The following is a 25,131-nucleotide window of genomic DNA, read 5'->3' as shown; positions in this document are numbered from 1 at the left end:
CTCATACTGTTATACAGTAATGATCATCCTGTCCATAAAGTGTTTAATTTATTTATTAAAGTCTGCATTAATTAAAGCCAGTACGGGGGGGCTGCCATTATTATATAGTTATAAGAAATATATTATTATAATTAATTTTATATATTTTTTCCAGATAAAAGTAATTTTACATCAGACCCAAATTATTTTGGATTGTAGTAATGAAAAAATTTTGTGGGAAAATATGAATAAAAAAAAAATAATGTCCCATGTATAAAATAATAATAAATATTTAAAATAAAAGTAAAAATTTTGAAATAAATCTGAAATATAATTCTGAATTCAAAAAATAGGCTTTATTTTCTTTATGCAAAAACATAAGTTGTATTAGATTGCCAAACATTTTAAGGTGAAAATGTTTGAATAAAAAAAAAAAAAGCAATGTACATGCATAAAATAATATTAAAAATCTGAAATAAAAATAAACATTTTTACTGTAAAAAATTCTTAAAACAGGCATAAATTTCTTTATGCAAAATTACTTTCTTTTTATTTGAATTTTAGAGGTAAAGTATCACTTAATTTTGTAAGATTTACCCATAAACTTTTTTTTATGTTTTTTGATGCTCTGATTATTTGTCACTTTAAAATGTTTTTTTTTTTTTTTGCCGTGCATGAGATTCTAAAATATTTCCCACAATTCCTTCCTATGGTTGACATGTTTTATAAACCATAGTTATTTCCAGACAACATATTTAATTTGACACAATTGAAAACGAGACTGTCACTTATTATTTCGCCAATCACAGCGCTTTTTGCCCTAAGCCCCTCCCCTCAGATCCCAGATGAGCGCGCAGTGCAAGTGGTGAACGGGTGTACTATGCATGTGTGTGTGTGTGTGTGTGTGTGTGTGTGTGTTTTAGTGGAGAAAGCTCTGCTCTGCTCTTATTTTTATTTCATTTTTATTTCATGCACACAAGCTCATGTCCTCCAAGCATGACGCCTGTTTCTCATACTGTATCAAACTCTAAGCAGACACTCCTTGAGCTACTTTTTCAAAGGAAAACAAGTGCACTTGTGGTTCGGGCCAGACGCTTGCATTTAAAAATAAAACTGAACACTATAACTGATGCATCTGGCTGATTTTAAGACACTCTCGGCCCCCTCGTGATCAACGCTTGAGCCTGTCGAGGTGCCTAGCAAGTGCACTTGGTTTCAGATGGAGAGGACTGCACACTTTATGATGACTTGTGGGTGTGGCTTGTGTTTAGCTCCGCCCCTCTGATGCATTTGTGGGTGGGGCTGAGAGTGGGGCCGCTTAAACAGACTGTGGGAGATAATTGTTGCTGATGTATATGAGGTCTCTGTAAGTCTGCCCATGTTTGCACACCATAAAATGTGTGGGACGCATGCTTCGCTTTTTGCTTGGTCTTTTCTCTGAATTTTTTTTTAAAGGGAAATTCACGATGGGTGATGGAGTTGTATTTATCTGTGTAGTGTTTTTGTGTGGACATCAGACAGTTCCGAGAACGATAAGAGGGTCTTTCTGGGTGTATAATCCCATGAGCTGACATCAGCACTCAGGACTGCTGAGATTGGACAACACGGTCTTAAATCGCAGGCTTTATCGACCTACAACCACCCGCTGATGATCGTTCAGCTCTCGTCCTCTTTCTTTAATCACCCACCCACAAGCATGCATCAACTAATAACAACCTTAGCTGATCGTCTCCAATCCAGTGTTCCAGAAAGAGACCAACTAATAACATTTTAGTTGATATGACAAAATAGATCTACTAGTATCATAACAATATCGAAAAAAAAAAAGAAAATTTTTAAGTTATTTTATAATGTTCATATAACATTGACTTATTTACCCCTTCCAGAAACCATACTGGTAAAGATTTACATTAGTTAACATAAATTATGAATGAAAGTTCATATTTTATGATTTTTTATGCATTTTATAATTTTTTATTAATCATTAAATATTAAATATAAAAAATATATTTTTAAATGAATCAAATAAAAATGATATATATTTAATTTAACATTAATTATTGTATTTAATTATATAAGTCTAATAATGAATTGTCATATTTTTATTAATGTGTTTTTATTTTATTATTTTTAACAAAATGTATTTCTCATTAATTAACTTTACTTAATGCAATAAAAAATGGATTACCTTCTGATTTTTTTTTTTTCTTTTCCCACATATTATAATTTTTTTGTCACAAACAGACTGAAATCTAAGCTGCATCTGACATTTGAAAGTCGAGATTTTTAGTGTCTCAAAGAATTACATTTAGGTGTCATGCAAACTATATTAAGACTTTTTCAGAAGACTTGAAAAGTAAAAAAATGATTTTGTATGGATGCTTTTCTGGAGCCTGACATCCACCTGCTTTTGGTGATGCACAGAAAGTTGCACTGGTTTGAATAACACAAGGGTGAGTGAAATGACCACAGAGCTGTTATTTGTGGTCAAACTAGTCTTATAATCTAAGGTAAGGTTGGAATGCACATTCAGAACCAGCTCTATATTTGTTAACCCTTCACCTCTGAAGAAACCTCCTTCAGTCCTCAGAGCCCCTGTGCAAGGTTATTATTATACTAAATAAGCTTTCTTATTCCTTATTTAATGTGTGGTGATATAAGAATGATATTCCTGCATGCCTATCAGTGTCTTTATAACGCATGTGATTGGATTAGCTTGCATCTTCATTACTTCTGCAAGCCAGTGATGCTAATCTCGCTGACGGAAAAGAGCCGCGGGGAATGAACGGCTAGCGATGGGCGGAGTCACAGCTTACAAATACTGGCCCTGAAAACCAGCGTCCACTCACACTTTAACTGAACACACAGCATTACCTGCATCTGAACACAGACGGGTGAGTTACTGCAGCAACCACCACATCACCGCTCAGACACAGAGGTCAGATATACATTTAAATAAATAAATTATAAATTATATATATATATATATATATATATATATAGGTATTATGGTGATAGATATTATTATTATCATTATAGTTTTTAATCAAGTGAGTCTGCAGTTTATTAAAATAGGACATTAGACATCTTATAACAGATATACAGTATAGTAGTAACTGGTCAAAGATATTATTATTATTATTATTTTGAATAAAGTGAGTCTGCTGTCTGTTAGAATTTTTATTAAATCCTATAATTAATATATAATAGTATTTATGGAGATACGACAAATAAATGTTTTATATAAAAATAAATATACAGTAGTAATTAGATATTATTATTATTATTATTATTATTATTATTATAGTTTATAATCACATGAGTCTGCAGCCAATATTTGAATTAAAATTAGATTTTAGAAATCTTATAAATAAAAATATATATAGTAGTAATCATGAAGATTATTATTATTATTATTATTATAGCTTTTTATAAAGTGAATTTGCAGTCAGTATTAGAATTTTTTTTTATCAAATTGTAAAATTAGGCATCATATAAATAACAAGTATTTAGTAGTAATTATATTTTTATTTATTTTTGTTATGATTATTAGTTTTTAATAGAGAGAATTAGAATTTGTATTAAAATCTTATAACATATATACAGTAATTATTTACATAGTAGCTAGATATTATTATTATAATTTATTAATTTATTTTTATTATAGTTTTTAATAATGCAGTCAACATTAGAAATGTTATTAAAAGTGGACATTAGACACCTTATAAATAACAAATATATTTAGCAATAATCTGATAATAATAATACAGTAATAGATGATTATTAATAATGAATATTCGAAAGTAATAATTAATATAGTAACTACAGGCAAGCAAACATGTTGTTGTGTTTGTGTTGAGCTGTTGTTCTAGATTAGTGTCGTGAGTCATCGGCTCAGAGCTGAAACTGCTGATGAGTGTGTGATACAGAGACATATCTACTAATCATAATATTATGATTTCAGTGTTTAGAATAATAACTGCTGATAGGAATATGAATACAGACAGGGTTCCATGCAGAGAAGACAAGAACTGATCAGATGCATGTTTGAATACAATGAAAGTCACTTTGGATAAAAAGGGTCTGCCAAATGCAGAAAACGTAGGGAAGTATGTTTTGATCATAATTTGTTTGAGTTCCCCGCTTCAGCAGACAGAATGAGTCCCAAACACGCCATCTAAAAGAAGCTCTCCAGAGACAAGCCTGGAGTGTCTGTGTCCTTCACTTCTGTTTTGTGTTATTATTACGCTGTCTGTGTTGTGTACATCAGTGTCATCAGTGATTGGTTAACGGTGTGTGATGTCATAGGTGGGCGTTTACATGGGGGAAACGGGATTTTGTGGATCACTGCGAGTTTGTTGATCCTGTCGGGTGAGTTAAACAGCCAATCACAGCTCACACATTTTTTTTGATCAAAAATACAGAAAAAAAAACAGTAATATTGTGAAATATTACTACAACTTAAAATAATAGTTTATTTGAATATACTTAAAAAAAAAAAAATAATTTATTCCTGTGATGCAAAGCTGAATTTCAGCATCATTACTCCAGCCTTCAGTGTCACATGTAACATCCAGTCTATCACATGATCATTTAGAAATCATTCTAATATTCTGATTTATTATGAGTGTGGAAACAGTTCTGCTGTCTAATATATTTGATGATTAAAGGTTAAAAAGAACTGCATTTATTCAAAAAAAAAAAAAAAAATTCTAATAATATATATTCTAATAATATATTTTCTTTACTATCACTTTTTTATCAATTTAACACATCCTTGCTGAATAAAAGTATTGATTTTATTTAAAAAAAAAAGAAAAAAAAAAAAATTACTTTGACCCCAAATTACTGACCAGTAGTGTATATTGTTATTACAAAATATTTATATTTTAAAAACATAGCTTCTTTTTTTTTTTTTTTTTTTTTTTTACTTTTTATTCATCAAAAGTATCCTAAAAAAGTATCACATGTTCTGAAAAAATATTAAGCAGTAGAACTGTTAACAACTTTGATAATGAATCATCATATTAGAATGATTTCTAAAGGATCATGTGATAATGATCCTAAAAATTCAACTTTGCATCACAGAAATAAATGATAATTTAAAAAGTATAATAAATTTAAAAACAATTATTTTAAATTGTAATAATATATCACAATATTACATTTTTTTTTTTCTGTATTTTTGATCAAATAAATGCAGGCTTGATGAGCAGAAGAAGCTTTTAATGTTTTTCTTTCAAAAACATTAAAAATAGTAATGTTTCCAAACTTTTTGACCTGTATATAGAAATAATCTAACGTTTTTTTAAAATATGGAGGAAGTTATTGACACCCTTTTAGACAAAATAAAATATGTTTTTTGTTGACGACTCATCCATTTGATCCATCAAGCTTCAATAGGTCATAACAGGTCTGAACAGAATGAGAATATAGAGAAAAAAGAGAGTCAAACTGAGTAAAAAAATGGTGCAGATGCTGATATTTATATGATGAAATATTGATGCTGTGATGTAAAATGAATGAGATCTTTTATACACAGTAGAGCAGAATACTGACATAAAATGATCTAAATATCAGTCGTTGGGTTTCTATATTCTCCCAGTAATACGATGAGATGTAAATGATCCAAACATATAATGCAGTGACTGAGAGATGAAGAAATAAAGCGCTCCCTCAGAAGATGTGAGATGTTCTGGAGTGCTTGTGAAGATCATTCATCCCAAGTGAGGAACAGTGAAAGTAAAGCGCTTGGAAACAAATAATCCTCAAAAGATCTGCTGATCAAGATTTGAGACTCTAAAACATGCATTGATGGAGAATCAAGTAAAGCTGAGCTGCTTCAGTGCAGTAAGAGTTCATCTGGAGATATTATTCTGATCAAAATCAGTCCAGATTTGACACGTGGAGCACAATATATATTGTACAATTACACTAAAAGAGTTTTGACTGGATGCAAAACTCTAAACTATCAATTTGACGACAGAAGATGCAGGTTTAACAGTAAAGTTTGATCATGTTGATCATTTAGAGGCCTTCATTTGCATGATAGAATAGACTTTATTGGGTTAAATGAATCTGAACTACTGATAATCTCTCTGTGTCTCGGTGTGTGTGTGTGTGTGTGTGTGTCAGATGGTGTTGTGCTGGGCGACCCCGAGCAGGTGAAAGGGAAAGAAAGGTGAGACAACGTTCACAGACAGATGGCAGTGCGGAGCTGTGTGGATGAGTTCAAGCCTGTGTTGTCTGCTCTAGTCTACGTCATGCTGTCCTAAATGCGTTCGGTGCGGTCGGGGTGATATGGACGTGATGGGGATGGCGTTTCGCAGGGACATCTTCCTGTGCTCTCGACAGGTCTACCCCTCCTCTGCAGGACAAGGAGGCGCAGCGTTCATACCAAAGTACAGGAGAAGATCCTGCGCAAACTCGGAGACAAGCATACCCCTTCTTCTTGAGAGGTGAGAGTCTTTCTCTGCGAAGCTTTAATTCTGTTTTACCTCATGACCCAGACACAAAACTTTTACTTTTTAAGTGTAGTGTTTTTCTCTCAGTTTCCAGATAACCTGCCGTGTTCAGTGTGTCTGCAGCGGGGCCCACAGATGTAGGAAAGGTACACACCAGAATCATGACACATTCAGAGCTCTGAGTGACTATTATATTTTTATAGATATTAGAGTTTTTGTTTTTATTTGAAAAAAACAACAACATATAGTATTATTATTATTATTATTATTATTATTATCATCATTTTTGATGTGTATTATTTTCAAAATAATATGTGTGTATATAAGTGTGTGTGTGTGCGTGTATGTATGTATCTATATGTGTGTGTGCTGTTATATTGTGTGTGTGTGTGTGTGTGTGAATGTGTGTGTGTGTGCGTGTATGTGTATATATATATATATATATATATATATGTAGGAGTAGTCCTCCAGTGTATATGTATATGTGTGTGTGTGTGTGTGTGTGTGTGTGTGTGTGTGTGTGTATATATATATGTGTGTGTGTGTGTATGTGTGTGTGTGTGTGTTTTATATTATATATGTGTGTGTGTAAAGCGTGTGTGTATGTATATATATATGTGTGTGTGTTTATATGTGTGTGTGTGTGTGTGTGTGTTTATATGTGTGTGCGTTTATATGTGTGTGTGTGTGTGTGTGTGTGGTGTGTGTGTGTGTGTGTGTGTGTGTGTGTGTGTGTGTGTCGTGCGTGTAAGTTGTGTATATATATGTGTGTGTGTGTGTATATGTGTGTGTGTGTGTGTTTATCTATATATATTGTGTAGTGTGTTAATACTATATATATACACACCGTTTCTACGTTTATGTATATGTATTTAGATTTATTTCAGTTAAGTTTATTTACAGTAAAAGGGAGTTTTTTTCAGGTTTTTGTTTTAATTATTCTAATAACTTTGTTTTGTGCAGCACTGTGCCAGTGGAGTTTTCTGAGGTGAAGGCATTCTGTGCAAGAAAATCAAGATGAAAAAGCCCAAGAGGTAAGAAAAGTTCCAATCGAGCAGTGGATTCATTGAACCAGAACCAGATAAAACAAGAACCCCCGTAAAAAGATCACAACCAGGCCCTGCATCTTGAAACTTTCACAAAAATATGTCCATCTACACACAAAGAGATGATGAATTCAAACGTCCTTTCTGTATTTTTGAGTCACCAAAATACGAATGAAAATTTTTCATGATTTTAACTCATGTACATATGTTATTATATCATCAGTTCTGATGCACTCATCAAAATAACACAAACAGTCAGTTTTAAAGAAAAAGAAGTAATTTAAAATGTATCAGTTAGCTTATAGGATGTGATAGTGAGAAATTATGGACGTGAAAAAGGTGTCCAACATTAATTCAATTTAAAGACAAAAAAAAAACCGTTTTCCACACAAACCTATAGTTATCTGTGTCTGTTTGGATGCAGCAGAAAACAGCTGGCTCGATGTTTGGCATTTTCTTTCTTTCCCCCCGACCATAATTCGAAACCTTGAATTCATGATTAGGTCATAAAATGAATGGCACATGTGAAAAAGGGCTTGAGAATTGAACAACAAAGTATGTAATGGTGGCTCTCGGGGAGTTTTTTTTTTTTTTCCTCTCTGTTTAAAGGAAAAATACTAGACTTTCTTCACCTTAATAAATGGCGTAAGCCAAAATGCTATGAATATGAATCATATTTAATTGAGAAAGTGTGACTCATGCTAAATGAATCCAAAAGAGGCACTATTTGCTATTAATCTTAATCAGTATTAATGCACTATTAGTAAGAAACACTCATTATATTTAATTCAGCAAATATGAATCAGTGCAGTGTAAGCTCTTTTTGTATTAAATATGCATGCATGCATACAGCTGTACACTCATGTAATGCATTATTTACTATATAGGTCAAAATCTCACCTGCTTGATTGCTTTAATTTGTCGCAAAATATAAACTCTATTTATCGTCCAGATCTAATCATCTGACTGGATGCAACTCTAAGCATGAAGACGTATTAGGATATTATAAACATAAACATATTGATTTTTCTGTAAATGTCCCCAGACCCGTGTTCATGTGGTTCTCCTGAGGAGCCCTGGAGACCACTGATCCCAGGATCTAGACGTCCAGCTGTTTGCACGATGCGCTCTGTTTATCCATCTCCTGCCTTTCTGCAGGAGCTTCGGTCTGGTTGGCCTCATAGAAGATCCAGTACACTCCAGATAAAGGCGGGCGCGGAGCTTCCATCGGCCCGAAACGCACCTGTGAAAATTCATACATGTCTGATAAACCGCTGCACATGCCGTGTCAGTCTGGAGAAAAGAGGTGAGACGTCCTGCATCACCTCTAGAGACTTCTGCGCCTCTTTTTTGATCTGTTTGACATGAGACATATCGCAGACATGTTGGTTAATCCTTAACTAAAGATGAATAAATCTGCTTGAACTCTAATATGATTGTGTGTTTTTCAGACTTATTAGTTACCACGGAGAGGAGATCCAACATCACGTGGACCATCGACACACAGCTCCAACAGGAAACTTGAAGGAACTTGGTCTGTGTCTCAGGTACAGTGGGAAACACTTTCACTGTAAAACTGGTTAGAAAAGTGTGTTTTCGGTGTGTTTCGGAGTGTTCTTTTGTCTGTGGACAGTGGATCAGTTCACTAATGTGGTGCTTGTACTCTAATGACAGTACGGTCTCAAACTGTGGCCTACGAGGAGACCCACGTTAGTACAAACACACACCTGTATTATGCTTAGAGGGGGGCGGAGTCTGGTGATGTCACATGCTCTTATGACTCATAATAATGAAGCTCATTTTGAATCCAGAGTGTAAGCAAAAAAAAAATTAAATGAGATTTAAAAGAAATATATTCAACGAAAATTCCTACATATTGCACTTTTTGTGGGTTGTCTTTCAAATCAAATATATATGAAATAGGTATATATGTACATTATACTCGCTGGGGGGGGTAAAAACAAAAAATTAACAATTTTGTCCTAACTACGTCAAGGGGTCAGTAGACACATTAAAGATTAAATTGACAGTAAAGACAGCTAATAATTTCCATGAAACGATTTCTATTCAAACAGAATGGCTGTTCGTTTTGAACTTTATGTTCATCTGTGAATCCTGAAAACATTAAATGTTATCTACATTTTCCACAAAAATATGAACGGTTTTCCCACATTGATAATTAATCAGAAATGTTTCGCGAGCAGCAACAATCATCATATTAGAATGATTTCTGTAAAGATCATGTGACAACTGAAGACTTGGAGTAAATAGAGCTGGGAAAATACAGCCTGGCACATCACAGAAATAAATTAAACAAGTTGTGAACAGAGAGTTCACACAGAAAATAGTTCTTGGTTTCCAATATTTTTTCTACAATATTACAGTTTTTTTGGTCCAATAAATGAAAACATAAAAAAGAAAAAATCTTACTGGACCCCAAAAGGTAGTGGAATATCACGTTACTACTTACCATCATTACATATCACCTGTACATCATTAAATAGTACCCCAGCCTTTACATATTACCCCTGGCATGTTAATGTAACCAAGAAAGTGTCAGCCATTGCGGTTATAGGTTGTTTCTATAGAGTTACCTGAGGAAGTGACTGTAAATTCTGACATCCATTTCTTTTACTGTACTGCCTGTTAATCCATCCCTCCCGCATTTTCTTACCTCGTTCCTGGAAATTGTGGGAACGCTTTTTTTTCCGCTGTTGGATAAATTGTGAAAAGCCATTAATATGAAATAATCTCCTGTGTTACTCCTACTATAGTTTTACTTGGACAATTTGAAAAGGGTTCCATTTTTGGTTTTGGTTTTCGCAATGCATTCTGAAATTTGAAGATGCTTACTGCACGCATGACTTAATGTTCTTTTCTGGGTTCAAATGAGGCATAGTATCATAAATTCTCTGTATTATTCTGATTCCTCAGATAGGATAGGTGAATATTTTGAACGCCTGTTTTATGTGTGGAAGCACATACCTGGACTGTCTTAAAATGAGCACACTAGGTTCAAATGTAACATTTAGGGAGGTCTCAGCTTTATGATGGTCACTGTCATAATGTTACATTTGTATCATTTGTGTTCTGATTATGATGTCACAGGGACACTGTGCCGGTCTGGTAAGTAAGTCTGAAGGAAGTGTTACCAGGGGCAGGCCACGTGTCCTGCCGCCTGGACGATAACCGGGATAGGCCCTGACTCGCTCTGGACGGTAAAACTAAAGCACGAGGACACGAACCTGCCTCCTCCAGCATGGGTCCGTGCGCACTTCAACACCGTCAACAATGAGTTTTAAAGTTGTATATTGTATAAGAATGTTTACGAGATAAAATACTATTTTTACATTTCTGCTTTAAAAATTTCACTTCATTCAGTTACCTCTGTTTCTTTTAATTGCACACGTTTTGACTCCTACAACACCTGTTTTTTTTTTTCAAGTGTTCATGTATAATTTTGATAAAACTGTTAAATGTTTTTGTCCTTAATGAAATAGTTTCACGCCAAGATGACCCTTAGCTTGAAGGTTTCAACCACCGTCATGTAGTTTAAAGATGTAGTATATTTGTTCTCTTTCATCAGATTTGTAGAAATGTAGCAGTCAGGTATCGCATCAACTGGATGCTCTCTGCATGTGGAATAGGATGCCCGTCATAATTAGAGACGTCCAAACAGCTGATAAAAAACATCACAATAAATCCACAAGTAATCCACAGCACGCCAGTCCATCAGTTAACATCTGGCGAAGACAAAAGCTGAAACAAATCCAGGCTTAAGATGTTTTTTGCTAAAAATCACGAGTCTATAATCCATATACTTACTTTCCTCCAGTGAAAAAATTGCATCGCCTGTTGTTCTCTCACATCAAAATCCAGCCACATATTTGTTTAATCTGATTAAACAGTGCTTGATCTTGCAGTAGTGCTCTTCCGGATTCAGACCAGAAACACGTTTTTTCCCTGGAGGACATCGTTATTATGGATATGTGCATCGTATTTAGTTAAAACTTTGTCTTACATGCTGGATTGGTTTAAGCGTTGTCTTCTCTAGATGTGAACTATGACATGGATGCTGTGGTTACCTGTGGATTATTGTGATGTTTTTTATCACTGTTTTGGTACTCTCTTCTGCGGCAAAACAAAACCCCAAAATTCACTTGCAGAGCATCCATTGATGAGACACTGAGCATGCTACCATTCTTCGAACCCGGTGAAGAACAAACCCATCCTGATCTTTGGACGGTCTGAGGGTGAGCACGTGTTCATTCTTGGCTGAAGTATTCTATAATATTCTCTGCAGTGTAAAGGATGAATTCTGAAGGAGATTCTGGGCATGTTGGTGGCTTATAGGGTGGTGGTGAAAAGTAATGCAGCCGGGTGAGTGAACATGAGCTGTATTGACTAATACTAGACAAAACTAATATCTGTTGGTTGAGGAAAGGCTTTGCTGAGCGTTCAGGTGCTAATGGCTTTATTTCCGCTTTCTTACAGCATCGTTGGATCCAGGTGAGTTTTGAATCCAGTGAAGTTGTCTTGATTTTGATTATGTACGTTTGTAAGATGTTATTGTGTGTGTGTTTCAGTGAAGTTGCTGTGGAGGTTCCCTTCAAACTCATGCATCCCAAACCTGATCCTGGTGAGCTGATCACATTGCCAAACATGATTTTATCGGTATTCCTTTTCATCACAGAACATGAGCTCAAATCATACCTCAGTTTCTAAAATAATTTTTTATTAAATGCATACACAGTAAGACTACAGTGCACGGAGCAAATCCCACTCACATACATTACATTATCAGTAATGAAAAATCAGACGTTCATCCACATCATTAGCTGTAACCTCATATAACATACACAAGGACCACAAATTAAATTACCACCCATATAAGTGCCAGTTTTTTTATTCTCACTGATGCTATTATTATAGCTTTTTGAAGTATTTTTAATTTGTTTAATTTTTCATATTTTTTCTGTTTTAATTTTAAGTAGTTAAGAGTTTTTTGTAATTTTTGTTAATAAAGTGTCTATGTAGACCGTAATAATAATTTTTATTTTTTTGTGTTTTTGATTTTAGTGTTTATGATTTTATTTTTTTGTGTTTTTGATAAAAGCTGCCTTTGAAGGTAGCTGAAATAAATCAAATTTATCTATATATATTTGAATTGTGTATTTCAGTTGATGTTTATATATTGATTTCAAGTGCAATTCCCTGTATCTAATTTTTGTTTTTACAAACTAAGAGTCAATGATCTTGAGGTCATGTACTTGGTGAATTTGAATGGGATTTAAAAGACCATTAATATTCACTAATAGTCTCCATTTATCTGCACGGACTTGTTCATTGAAAATAAATAGAAGGTGCATTAGAGCTGAAATTTAATTTGTTTTCATAAATGATGAATTTTACACAAAATTAACGCTGTTATTTTCCTGCTTTGATGCAATCTGTATTGTATAAAGCACTATAGAAATAAATGTGACTCGACACTGACGACTTGAATAACTGAATGTTATCTGCTTTCTTTTCTCCCTGTTCTCCTCGTCCTAAAGAGAGGTGAGAAACAGTTATAATTTTCCATTGTGATTGTCCATTATCTGGGTGTATATTCTGTGGGGTTCATGTGATCTTATGCTATATCTGTAATATAATACCCTTCATATAGAGTCCTCCTGTCTCTGAATCCATGTGTGTTCGGTGCACAGTGTGTGGTGTTCACTTCCCCTCTGTGTTTAATCCACAACATCGATGCACACTTTTGAGATGAATAAACCATCCACACTTCTGGCTCTGGAAGGGAAAGCTGATCGCCGATATCGGGTGTCTCATCTAAATGCGATCCGTCTCTCTTGTGTGGAGCCCCAGTTTAGCGTCCGGTCTTTCAGTGAATCTTTTGTCAGTGTTCAATAGAAACTGTCCTCTGACATCAGAACAGGGTGTGTGTGGCGTTAAACACATAAAAACACCTTTGTTCCTGTTTTCTGATTTACTGTTCATCTTCATCTCCACATCCGGTGATTCTATCGACGTTGACTGAGTTTCTTGTCTCTTTTTGTGTTTAGTGAAGACACAACTGACTTGGTGTTCGAGGAGTTTAAACGCTCCAGCTGAAAGATCATCGGCGAAGATGACGAATCTCCGCTGAGCCTTGAGAGCCTTCGTCCTCCGTGGAAAGTGCTCACAGACGAATGTAGTTATTGTGTGTGTTTTTGTTGTGTAGGGCAGACTTGTTCCTGTCAAATTCATAGCTTTATAGATCTATGTTTTAAGGCTGGGTAGATGTGCTGTGCCCTAATGCAAGAATATTGTTTTAAGAGCCAGGTGAGAAAAAAATCATTGGCCAAATTACCATTTACTCTTGCGTCCCATATATCTTGCAAATAATTATAGATATTTGTAGTTAATAAATCATGGCCACTAAATAATGCATTTTTACATTTAAGAACCAAAAACTAAACAATTATAACGCTAGCGCTTTCAGTAAGGATAAAACTGATATATATAGTGCTATTTTATAGATTGCCGACAGAATGGGAGATATTGCCTTATTAAATTATGTTTTGGCAAGTGTACATCTTTTTATAAATGATGGCAAATCCTGTTCCTCTGTTGTTATTTTATTTGCTCTATACAATGCGTGTCGACACCTAATATGTAAACTATTCTGTGACAGCAACAACAGCCTGTGTTTACATGATCTCTGTAAGCTCCCAGGACTGGTCCTTTTCAGCTCATGACACTTCAACAGAAAAACTGCAAGTTTCAAAGACCTGTAACGTATAACATGGGAAGTCTTGCAAATTTGTTATTTAACCAAAGACTCTCATGGTACTGGTGAAACACATAACTCCATAAACTATAGTTACATAGGGCAGAATCCAGAATAAACTCAACCTGTTTACCTTTAATGATATTCTTTCAGTTGAGGAGTATTTCCTTTTTTGCATTAGGGCAATATAATCATTTTAATGCTTATTTGAGTGTTGTGTTTTGGACTATATACTACTATAGTTTTTATTAAATATTTTGAATTGTTTTCCTTTATATATATATATATTATATGGATATCTATATATAGATGTCAGTATATATATATATATATTCTATATACTATATATATATATGATATATATATAGTGGAGGGTGTATATGTATATATATGATATGTATATAATTATATGTATATAGATGAGCTGTATTATGTAAGTATTTATTCTATATATCTATATGTATATATATATGTATGTATATAGTATATGTATCGTCTATCATATATATATATATATATATATATATGTATATAGATATGTATATATATGTATATCTATACTATGTATATGTCTGGTGTATATATATCTGTATATATATGTCTATATATATATGTATATGTCTATGTATATCTATATATATATATATATATATGTATATATGTATGTATATATATATATATATATATATATATATATATATATATATATATATATATATATATATATATATATATATATATATCTCTATCTATATATATGTGTATGTATGTATGTGTGTGTGTAAGTTTTTTGCTTCAAAGGCTAAGCCAAATACTTTTGCTGACAAACCTATGCTTACTAAGTAGACACTAGGAAGCAAGCCAGCTCACTATTTTTTGAAGCAGAGCTGTTGTATTTCAAAATTGCCACATTAACTATTCAGTTAATGTTCAAACATTTGTTCATTGGTCATTGACATTTCCTAAGGCTTTGTATTTTCTTTTTTTTCTGGTAGTGCCCTTTGGTAGGATCTGTATGTCTGATCAACATTAGGCATATGGAACTAGTTGTGACTAAGTCTAATTGTAAAAACAACGCAAAAACAAGGAGTCGTATTAAGTAGTTTTACAGTTTTTATTGAAAGTATGAGGTAATCATACACAGAACATGAGCGTGAACATGTTGTGTTGTCTCATATTGTTGCAGTGGTCACTGCTAAAATTCTCAGCACCCAGGACAACATTTTCTTTTTGGGGGCCCCCCTCTTTTCCCTGGACCCCAAAGGCAACACCATAAGAAGGTTTTCCCAAAATATTATTGTTGGTCTTGATTAATCCATATTCAAAAGATATAATCCCAGAGTCAAAGAGACTCTTCCTGTTTCTCCTCTCAAACAGGTGTTTAACACTTCAACATGTGTAAGACCACCACCTCTCTTTCTTAAAATTTCAAATACTCCCCTTCCATCCACCTACCTTGGTGACACACATACATGCACACCACCCACCCAGTTTCCCCTGTTTCCATTTTCACTCTTATTCACAGGGGTATGGTCCACTGAATAGCTAGGAAGGATGATGATATCCGCTGATTGGTGCTGCTCACTGCTCTCACTTTTCATACTTTACAAACATCCGGGGCTGAAAAACAAATGTCAATAAGGGACGCAAACCTCTCGACTGATCCATACCCCTCACCGTGTATTGATGGGTTCATAATACATCTAATCAAGTTAGACAATACATGCACTGTAAATAAACACAGCATACAGTCCACCTGGTGAACTAACTACTCCCATGTGAACTAGGAAGACCCCTGCTTTCTCAGCCACAAAGGTTTGCTTCTAAACTACATAAAGTTGTTCTTAAAATATAATTCCAAGTATGGTGGAATAATATAGAAACAACTAGGGTTTCAAGTTTTGGGGTTGAGGTTGAAAAGTGGAGCATTTTAGAGAGTTTGTTAAAGAGTTTAGAAGTCTTGCGGGTCTGTGAGTCGTAGGGTGTAGTTAAAAGTTTGGTTAAAAAAAAAGACTTGTGTGCAGGTTAACAGTAGGGTGTAGGTCTAGTGCGTCAATTAGTTGTTTGGGTGCAGGTCTAGAAGATGGTGTAGCTTAGAACTAGGTGGAAGGTCTCGAAGAGTCATTAAAGTTTTTGGGTGAAGTTTAGAATTGTTGGTGTATGTTAATAGTTTTTAGGGTGGGGGTGGGGAGGTCTAGAAGTCAATCAAAGTTTGGGGTGAAGGCTTAGAATGTTGGGTGTAGGTTACGAGGTTAGGGGTGGAGGCTCCAGAAGTCACCAAAGTTTGGGTGAAGGTTTAGGGTTAGGGTGCTGAGGTCTCGAGTCAAATCACGTTTGGGTGAAGGTTTTGAATGTTGGGGTGTTCGGGTTAAGAGGTTAGGGTTTGAGAGGCTGTATAAGCCACATAAAGTATTGGGGGAAGGCTTAGAGGTTAGTTGGAGGCCCAGGAGTCAATTCCCAGTTTGGGGGTGAAGGTTTAGAAATGTTTAGGTGTAGGTTAACATAGTTAGGTTGTGGAGGTCTGAAGTCAATTAAAGTTTGGGTGAAAAGGTTTAGAAATGTCTGGTTGCATAGGTTGGAGAGAGTCAATTAAGTTACAGGTGAAAATTTGCAGAATGTTGGGTGTGCAGTTTGGGAGTTCTAGTCTAGGGAATAGATAAAGTTTAGGTATATAATGTTAGATGTAGGGGTCTCGGGTGTAGTTAGCTGAATTGGGTGAAAGGTTTAGAATGTTAAGGGTGTAGGTTAACTTATAGGGGTGCAGGGCTAGGAGTCAATTAAAGTTTGGGGTCGGTTTAGAATGTTGGGGTGTAGGTTAAGAGGTTGGGGTGGGCGTAGGTATCCAATTCAAGTTTGGGTGAAGGTTTAGAATATTTTGGGTGTGGGTTAACAGCTTAGGGAATTTTTTTCAGAGTCTAAGTAGAAAGTTGCGTGCTAGGAGAAATGTTAGATGTATATCTCGGGTGGCAATTAAAAAGTTTAGCTGAAAGGTTTAGAATTCTAGGTGTAGGTCTAGGAATAGGTAATTTTTTAGGTTTGGAAGAAGATTGGGTGTAGGTTAAGACTTGGGAGGAGAGTCCCATGGAATGTCATTATTAGAAGGCTACTGACTGGCCCAAAATCTCTTCCAAACATGTCATCCCATCTGTCTGGGTACAACAAAAACTACGCTGGAATGTGCACCGCTGGCCTTTCCAGGCAATCCATAACTCCATTTGTGGTGGTGTCTTTCACACACTGTACCCCACACCCAGTCACTAGCTTAGACTCAGCACCACCTGCTGAGAGGCAGTGTTCATTTCCACTGGCGTAGTTGTCCTCACCACAGCCTCAGAAGTTGTGGAAGAGTCCGACAGCTAGCATACGGCTGGACACTTGCAGATGGTAGCTAAACACGTAGGTTCCGTTAACTGGGGCGGTGTAGACGCCATTATCAGGGTTGTAGTTCTGGTTTAAGTTGTAGATCACACGTTTGAAAGGAACTGGGCGGCTTGTGTAAAGGAAAGGAGGTGAGTAAAGCGGCGGAGAAAGTAGATTGCACAGTGGGTGAGCAAGGTCCAGGCATACCAGTCATTCCCATATCTCCCTGATCACCCTTAGGTCCTGTGGCTCCAGTTGCACCCTGCTGCCCTGTCGGACCCAAGTTTCCCTTCTCACCCTTTGCACCTGTTTGACCCTGGGCTCCTTGAGCCCCGTCCTTACATGCACAGGCCCTGTGGACCTTGGTCACCCTTCTCCCCAGGTACACCTGGAAGGCCACGCTCCCCCACCACACCCGGATCGCCCTTCAACCCTTTGGGACCAGGGTCTCCATTCAACCCAGGTAACCCCCGTGCACCTGCAGGGCCAGGAAGACCCGGTTCACCTGCCGGCCCAGGTAGGGGCTCACAGGTTTCTGGGCACTGACCATCATCTCCCTTTGGACCCTGTTCTCCCATAAGACCTTCCAGACCAGGTTCACCCTTCTCACCTGGGAAGCACATATACAAAATGGTCCCCAAAGGCCATAATAGGCATTGTGTATATGTAAAAGGAAACATAGCGGAGATTCATGATTGGAATCCTCTGCCCCCTTTGGCCCCTAAACTCCGGGAAACCAAAGGTCACCCCTTTCTCCGGGTCCCTTTCTCCCCCTTGGGTGGGGAATTCATTACTAACATTTAAACTCAACGTTTAAACCCAGTTTTAGAGAAAAACGTTGTTCCAAACTTGTATGGGTTTAGTTATTTAAGAAGTTTAACCAGACGATTCGGGCAGCCTTGACTTCTAGTATTTCTTTGTCTTGGAAGTCAGTGGGATACCAGAACTGTTTGGTTACCAACTTTCTTCGTGTTTAAAAAAAAAAAAAACTTGTGAGTAAATGGACAAATACGTCCCAAGCTTACCACTACTAATAAAATCCTAAACAAGATTTTCCTCCATAAAAAAGGGGAAATTCACAAAGGATTGACCGGGGAAGCTACACTTTCAAACTAGCTTTCCCAGCATGATTCACACACTTTTTAAAGTAAAGTAAAAGTTTGACTTTTTTTTGAGCCACCTTTATCCCAGGACGCCAAAAACGGGGGCGGGAACCCCAGTGAGGCCTCTTCCCCTGATACCGGGAACCCTGTGAGTAGCAATGCCATTTTTTAAAAAGCGGCAATAATAAAAAACAGAGTATGTGTGAATAAGCTGTGTGGGAATTTGTCCTGGAGCCCCGGGGCCCTGTCCCTTTTGGCCTTTGGGTTTCCCAGAGAAAGGGGAGCAGATGCAGAACCAGGGAACCTGGTCCCTGGGGGTGGAATGGAGCTTCCAGAATCATCTGAAAAAAGGGATAAATCAGCTCTAAAACCCCGTTTGTCCCGCGGTATTGGGCAAACCCAACTCTTTTTATGTACCCAGGAATTAAAGCAACACTGGCCAAAAAAAAAAACACCAACACCCCACTACTCCTCATGCCCCTGTGGGCAAAATTATAGGTTAAAATCAAATTACAGAAAAGCTTTAAAAATATTATTCATTTTCACAGCAAAAAAAAAATCAAGAAATGATTCAAAGTTACAAGGATTTTCGGGGTGGTTGCACTGCATTGTTGTTTTAATGAAAGATTATCGGAGGTTTTACAGGAATACTTTTCAGACCTTCAACTTAAAAAATTTCTTTTTTTCCCTTCAAATTTTTGGGAAAAATTTTAACTACTACAATTTTCCAAAAGCAAAATACGGGAATAAAATTTAATATAAAAATCAAACACAACACAAATTTTTAAACTATTTAGCATTTTTGTTGTTTTTTATTATGTTTTTTTCATAAATAACAGCCAGATGGACAAATTGATCACCCCCCATGTTCCCCCGATACAGCATCTCGCTTCTTCCCCTTAGTCCATCAAATGTTTGTGAAAAAATCTCTGATGTCCTGACAAAATACACTTTTATAGCTGCACCTGGGGGGGTTTGTGTGTATTACCGCCGGGGGTTTGGGCTTTTTTCTCTCTCCATTTTTCTGCGACCCCCATTAGGCCCAGAATATCAGGATAAATACAGTAAGAGGGGAAAAAGGGGGGAAACTTCTGCCCTTTTTGGAGTGACACACGGTGAGAGCAGGGCCCGTCAGGACGTAACAGGAGGAGCGGATGCTCTCTGGGGATATTTATAAACAGGGGAAACATGGGAACAGGCAGGCCTCCGACCCGACCAGGTCAATTAAAACACACAAACACAGAGGGGTTTTGTTTCTGAAGAACCAGTCAACGAATATGTAACAAGTATACCTTTTAATATCTTATAAGACTGCGAAGAGTATCCCAAATGCAGCAGTACATTTTTTTTTAATCTTTTTTTTTCAGCTGAGGGCAACACTGATTTTTATTGAAGGTGATGGGTGGGATTTTTTTCATACATGGTAACACTTTTCAAAAATTTTTAAAATAATTAATGCTTAAGTAACAAGATCAGTAATTTTACAGAATTGATTAATCTTTGTTAAAGTTAGGAAAAAAAAAATGTTTTCTGTTCTGTTTTCACACTAAAATTTTAAGCTAAAAGATACAACTTTAAATTAATCAAGTATAGTAAAATTTTTAACTTTGATTTATTAATCTTAGTTAATTTGTTCGGTTAATAATTAGTTAAAGTTAAAAAAATGAAAACCTTAATTTGAAAGTGTTTCCCTCAACAGTTTCTGCTGTCATTTTCTTTTTTTTTAAATACAAAATGTCTTTCAACTTCAAGGCCGCTCTACAAAAAATAGCAAAATATTTTTTTATTTGGGCAATTTTTTTGGGTTTGGTGTTTTTTTTGTGGTGGTTTTTTTTTAATAACAAATGCTTTTAAAAGGCCAAAAAAAAAAGAACGTCTCATTGGTTTTCCATGCATTTTTTCCAAAAAAAAACACTATGAAAATACTAAAGATTCATGGAAAAAACAAAACCTCTATTGTAGCTTGTCACAAAATACACAAGAAATTATAATTATTAACTATTTTTTTTGTGTTAGGAGCCAATTTGACCCACAATTTTTATATTTTTTGTTTTGTTAAAATTAAAGAATGAGTGTAGTCTTTTTACACACCGAGGTGCAAACAACTAAAGTATTGTTGTGCTTAGTGTAAGTATTTATTGCTATTTGTACTTCCCCTCCCTTTTTAATGTCTCTTTTTTAATTCCCTGTGAGCCAAAATGGGTTTCTCACACTTCTTTTCAGTAACTGAGATCCAAACTAACAACCAAAAACACCCGACAGATGTTTTTGACTGTGAAACTCTACTAAGTATACAACAGGGACTTAAGTCTGAATTTCGAGTAAACTTTGAGTCTTCAATCACACAAGTCTCATGTTTTCCATATTTTAGGGTCTGATAAGTTACAGTAAAGTTTTCCGGTAATTTTTTTTTTGCCTGACACTTTAGTGTTGATTTTCGATATGACCCCACAACGTACAAAAAGCCTTTGTAAAAGCCTTTGTAAAACACATCTATGTGTCGAAACGTTGCATGCACATTCATAACCCTAAGTTAGAAATATCCACCAAATTTCAAGAAGAAATAAATAGTTTAACCAGTATTTTGAGCAGTTTGAAATCGAGGTTAGGTCAAACTGACCCCAACACAACAGCGGGGCTATATTCCTTAAACTCACTTTTAAATATCTATGCCAGAAGAGTATTTGTACATTTACTTTTTGCAGAAGTTTTTATTTTAAAGCAACTTACAAATATAATATTTGCAGAACACAATGCTTGGTTTAAAGTTAAACTTGATCAGTATACCAGCAGAAATAGAAGCTGAATGCAGAAAAGAGTGCATTTGTTTATGGTTGTGGATGAGTTCAGAGCTTGCAAAAGAGGTGTGTCTTCAGCTGTTCCTTGATGACATTAGAAAACAATGGAAATCAATGGGAATACCCCAAATTAGTTAGTTTGGAAATATGCATCGTTTGTGCCTGATCTGAATCAGATTCACATGCTGTTTTTGAGTTGTTGCATAATTGAACTTTGCAAAATTGAAACTGAACTGAATAAACACTGAACTGAATTGAGCTGAATAATGCCACTATTGTCTTTGAAATTGAACGTGTTTCATAATGACAAACTTTGCAACATCGACACTAACTGAACTGAGATGAATCAATAAAGAACTGAATAATGACACTGAAATAAATATTGGTGTTGAAAAAAATTTTACTCAGAAATTCCTAGTAACATTTACAAAATAATTTCCCAAAAAAATGGTTTTATTTACCACTTTTTGTACAGTGTATACTGGTCACAGCATCATACAGCATTTAATAGTCGTTTAATTAATTGTTCATTTTGCAACATTAATTTCCCGTTTATTAATGTGAAGCCACTCTGAAACAGTCTGCATTGTATAAGTGCATTGGACTTGACTCTAATTTCCAAACAATAGTGGACATAAAAAGGTGTTTATGTAACAAATTAACACACATAACACGGGTAAAAACCCCACAATACACATTAGGATCAGATCCCCCTATGTAAAAGAGGAAATTTCTGAAAAAGGGTGTGTTTATGCATATTTGTGAAAAGAATTATTGAGTGTGTTACTGAAGGAGAACTGTTTTTTTGGGAAAAGAATGTGTTTTTTATTTAAAGGGAATGACCAAAAATGGAGCTAGGTGGGGTTGTGAGGAAGTGGCACTGGAAAAAAAGGTTTGTAAAACCCCGATGGAAATGGACACAAAACAACACAAAAAACCCACGGCGCTTCTTCACAGCACCGCCCAGCCCCTGACCCCTGTTTCCCCTTTCCTGGGGATTCTTTTACACAGGGGGTTTTTACGGTCTTTTTGGGAAGGGGATGTGTCCCATGCGTAACCCCCCCAAAACCCTCAGGACCCAAGTCTCCCGTTAACACCAAATTTCTTTGGGTGTATTGTTTCCTTTGGGGAGTTTTTTTACAGGAAAAAACATTGCTTTTTAAATTTCTGATTTTTCCATAGTTTCGATTGAGTTTTTTCCCTCAGGTGTTGTGACTTTATTGTGATTTTAATGTGCGCGCTTTTCTCAAAAAACCCATCAGTCCCTGAAGAAAACGGGAAAGCTGACTCAGAGGATCTATGAGTAAAAGGAAAATTTCTGAATGTTTTTAAAAAAATGAGGGATTCCAAAACTACCATAAAGTGTATTAAAAAAAGAGGAGGAACATTTCCTTGTAAATTTCCCACGCCCTGAAAGTGTTGGATTTTTGAATCCATTTTCAACGGGTTGTTTTTTAAATTTGCAGTTTTATTCCGGGGACCCCTCGGTGGGAAAATGGGTGGGGGCAGAGCTTAAATTTTTTCCTCCCGATTAACACAATACTTTTTCCCGGGGGTTTGCTTTTTTTCCCTTTAATCAGCTGTGTTTTGTGATTTTTTTTGGGGGTATGGAAGGAAGTAAAATTTTCCCATAAATTTTTCATAAAACAAAGTGGTTTTTTTTCAAACATTTATCTTTTGTTTTAAATTTAAAAGGGTACAAACTTCAAGGGTTGTTTTGGGTTTTATGCAATCCAGTTTAAAAAATATATGTTTTTAATGTTCCATTAATTTATGGAAAAAATATTTTAAAATTTTTCTCTAAACTTTTAAAAAATTTCATTTTTTTAAATGTTTTGAATTTTTTTTTTTCTGGTCCCAAAAACTTTGGGAAAAATTTTTACATTTTATGTTGGAAACATTCGTAAAAAAATTTAAAATGTCTAATGAAGTAGTGCTCAACACTGTTATGTCAGATTTCTTCACTTGTTAAAATTAAATCATTTAAATTTTTTAAAGAAACAGCCCCAAAAAGTCAGATTTTAGAAACCCTTTTTTTTACTTTGGGGTCATTTGGGGAAAAAAATACGGTTTTAAAAATTTCAAGTTATTTTAAAGTATTTAAAAAGCTTTGGTCCTCAATTTTCCCGTTTTTGCCCAACCCTGAAACATTGGTGTCTCATTTTTTAGAGTAGTCAACGAAATTTTGGGGAAAAAAATCAATCAAATCTGTATGATTTTTGTTTTTTTTAGCGAAATTTTAAGTAAAAAATTAAAACCAACAGTTAAGGAAATTTAAAATTACAAATTCCGTTACATGGACCAGTACCCCAAATTAAAACCTGTGGCCCAAAAATGGGGCCAAAGTGTGGGGGGTCTCCTTTTTGTACAGTGTTTGGCTGTAGCTTCTGTCCGGTAGAGGGCCCCGCTCTCCCGCTGAGTTTTTGGGGTTGCCCGTGCGGCGGGCTGTGAGGCCGGTCCCCGCGGGAAAACCCGCCCGTGAGTGTGAGTCCCGGGGGGGGCCTGGAGCGCAGGATGGCGGCGGGGGGTGCTGGTTTCTGGGGGCCGAGTCGCGGACCCGTGAGCCGGGCAGGGCACGGATCCCCCCGAAGTCATTCGGAAAAGGCTCCCGGCCCGGGCAGATCCCGGGGCAAGGAATATAGCACGTGCGGGGTGTTTTAGCATTTGGGTCTCCAAAGAAAAGCGCTTTAGACCGAGCGGCCCCTCCGAGATGCGCGTTCCCGGTGTTTTGACCCACCCGGGACCCCAAGGGGCACCGACACCGGTTTGCTGAGGGCGAGCCGGGGGAATGTAGGGGGGGCCCCGCGGGTCTGTTGGGATGGGCGGGGCGCGTGAGTTCGGCTGAAGCGCTTTCACTGTAACCGGTTTTTTCGGGGAAAGGGGAAACGAGTTTGAAAAAGAAAAACCCCCAACATCTGGGGCGCAAACGGTTACATTTAAAAACAAATTCCCTTAAAAAAAACACCATACGGGTGTGTGCAGTATTTTTGTAAAATAGTTAAAAAATGTGGTAAAAAAAAAGCATAATTAAACAAAAAGGAGGAAAAATAGAAAAAGGGAATTTTTAAAGGGTGGTTTTTTTAAATAAATTACATTTTATTTATTTTTTAAAACATATTAACCGTAGCAAAATATGTGCCAAAAATATCTTTTTTTGGTGGAAAATGTCTCCATAGTTCCTTTTTTAAGGGAGATGTCTTCTCCGGGCCCGATTATTTTCAAGCCAAAAAAAAACAAAAAAATCCCTTTTTAAACCCTGGTTTTTAGTCCTACATTCCTTAATTTTTTTATTTTTACGAAAACTGTGGTAAATTTCTCATCCTTTCCCCCGTCCAAAAAGTTTTAAAGTAAAACAAGCTCGGGAAGGCATCGTTTGATGCAAATGTAATGTCCTTTTTTATTTTAGTAATAATAAAATACAGTAAAATCGTTTTTTGGAAAGGTTTTAGGTCTTCAGCATCGGGGTGGAAAAACAAAGGTTGAATTATGAGTTATCGCTGTAGTGTTCACTAATCAGTGTTTGTGATCAGAATCATACTTACAACAGTGTTGACTTTTTGGGCCCTTGTTCCTTTACTGACAAACAGCTAAACGTCGATAAAGTGATAG

General features: G+C 35.9%; 2 pseudogenes; one reads left to right on the top strand and one right to left on the bottom strand.

The window, feature by feature from the left end:
• Positions 1 to 4,136: 4,136 nt before the first annotated feature.
• Positions 4,137 to 15,663, top strand: LOC122147814 (annotated as a pseudogene).
• Positions 15,664 to 17,426: 1,763 nt separating this feature from the next.
• Positions 17,427 to 18,244, bottom strand: LOC122147813 (annotated as a pseudogene).
• Between the last annotated feature and the right edge of the window lie 6,887 nt (positions 18,245 to 25,131).

Source organism: Cyprinus carpio, chromosome A15 (genome assembly GCF_018340385.1).
Source record: "Cyprinus carpio isolate SPL01 chromosome A15, ASM1834038v1, whole genome shotgun sequence".
Lineage (NCBI taxonomy): Eukaryota > Metazoa > Chordata > Actinopteri > Cypriniformes > Cyprinidae > Cyprinus > Cyprinus carpio.
This window is presented reverse-complemented; position numbering and strand designations above follow the sequence as displayed.